This window comes from Sorex araneus, chromosome 4 (genome assembly GCF_027595985.1).
Source record: "Sorex araneus isolate mSorAra2 chromosome 4, mSorAra2.pri, whole genome shotgun sequence".
Lineage (NCBI taxonomy): Eukaryota > Metazoa > Chordata > Mammalia > Eulipotyphla > Soricidae > Sorex > Sorex araneus.
This window is the reverse complement of record NC_073305.1, coordinates 147,088,153-147,090,453: the sequence shown is the minus strand read 5'-3', so window position 1 is coordinate 147,090,453 and position 2,301 is coordinate 147,088,153. Positions and strand designations below refer to the sequence as shown.

The 2,301-nt window shown below is 34.9% G+C and overlaps 1 pseudogene; it reads right to left on the bottom strand.

Annotated features, from left to right (window-relative positions):
• Positions 1-1,179: 1,179 nt before the first annotated feature.
• LOC129404641 (small nucleolar RNA SNORA72) lies at positions 1,180-1,306 on the bottom strand (annotated as a pseudogene).
• Between the last annotated feature and the right edge of the window lie 995 nt (positions 1,307-2,301).

Here is a 2,301-nt window from a genome sequence, read left to right as displayed (position 1 = left end):
ATTGAAAAAAAAAATAAAGGAGAAAAGAGAATTTCTTTCTTAGAAGGTAGTTTGTTCCATTTTAGGATGAATTAAAAATATTGGTCAGGCAAGTAATAAATAATTATCCCTGAAGTTGATATTAAAGGAATCCTTAACTATCTTTATCCCTATTTCACCTCAAATATTTAAAAATTGAGTGCTAAATGATGGGTGATCCGCAATGTAATGAATATGAGAAACATTTTCTCTCAGCACACTTTACATTCTTGACACAGACATCCAACTGCTGTTTGATTGTCATCATTTTCTCCTATCGTTCTCCCTGCATTGCAAAATTCATCTTTGACTTTAACACTGCTTCTGTAATCACAACTTTGACTAAACACACAGCATTGTGCTTTCATGCTTTTCACCTGTTGGTTTGGCCTAGACTATAATAATCACTTCATGATGCCCATGGTTGGCTGTATTTCATATGCTGCTCTCTCTTGATAAGTGTGTCTTTGCAATCTTCACAGCACTGGATCCTGCTATTCTACTTCATTTGAAGTGTCTGTTTAGGTACTGATTCGGCCTCAGCAGGAGTCAGGTTCATATACTTTTTCTCTCCTGCCAGGTTTATGCTTTCTTTCTTCATACTGAATGTATGTGCCTAGAATATGCTCAAGAACTGAGTTGAATAATGCATCAAATGTAGTAAATATGACGCTTTTTTGTCAAGTTAGAATGGATTTTTTTCCTTTTTTATAAATATTGGTTTATAAGAGTTTAACTATAAATTTTTGTGGTAAAATTTTCCACACCAGACCTACCACTAAAATGTCAATATCTATCATTGTTCATAATAGTTATAGGGCCTTTCTAGTGCACACCTCTACATGCCTAGTAATCTCAGTTTTCTTTGTCAGAGTCTAATGATTTGTTTCCACTGAACATCATTCATTATTTTTCTTTGTTTTGTTTACATACATCATATGAAGATAATCCATGATACTACAAATGTATTTAAAAATGTATCACAGCTGCTAGAGTGATAGTACAGAGGGTAGGGCATTTGCCTTGCACACAGCCAACCTGAGTTTGATTCCCAGCATCCCATATGGTGCCCCGAGCACCGCCGGAGTAATTTCTGAGCACAGAGCTAGGAGTAACCCCTGTACATCGCCAGGCATGACCCATAAATCAAAAAAAAAAAAGTATCACAAGCATCATTTCTAAGACCAGACCTAGAGATAGGTCTGGGGACACACATAAGGTATTGTGATAACAAATGATTAGTATGCCCTAATTACTACAAAAACCATTACAGTGTAAATATTCACAACAGAATGCAATATTTTTTTATAATGAAGAACAGAATGAACTTCTAGCAGATAACCCTACAAAATATAAGTAGATGTTATTTACAATAACACCTTCCTGAAACCCACGCAAAGCTATAATGTAATGTTACTTCAACAAAAAATTTTAAAGTGAAGTAAAATAATACAATAAAATAAAATACAATAAAAACAATAGTAAGTTAAGCCTTGATAAGTTAGATCTACTGGCTACAGACTTATCTCCTGAGTCTATTATATTATAATACATTTATATATAATGGAACCTCATATGATATAAATATACATGGGCTGGAGCGATAGCACAGTGTGTATGGTGTTTGCCTTGCACACGGTCGACCCGGCTTTAATTCCTCCATCCCTCTCAGAGAGCCCAGCAAGCTACTGAGGGTATCCCACCCGCACAGCAGAGCCTGGTAAGCTCTCCATGATGTATTTAATATGCCAAAAACAGTAACAAGAAGTCTCACAATGGAGATGTTACTGGTGCTCGCTTGAGCAAATTGATTAGCAATGGAATGACAGTGATATAGTGATAAAATATACATAGTATTTTCAGCTTAGTGTTACCTAATTTTAAGTAGCTTACAAAACTCAGTAATGTCTGGGTCCTATAGAGACTCTAGTAGAGTGGTAGTAATTATAGTATCTACAGTATTCTGGAATAGATAAATTTGGTAGAACCTCCTGAAGAAAATTTGGACCTCTCTTTTTATTTATTTATTTTTATTTTATAAAGTAGTTCACAATATTTGATTACATTTAATATTCAAACGCCAATCCCACCACCATTACATCTTACCACCACCATATTTTGTATGTTTCCATCCTGAACCCCAACCCCTGCCTCAAAACAGAACTCAAATAATTCATTTTGCATTGTTTGTTATAAAAAACTGCTTAAAATGTTACAAAAAACTTTCCTTAGGGGAAAGAGTGTGAAGATTGTTGTATTTTACCCAGGGGCCATTAAGCCCTT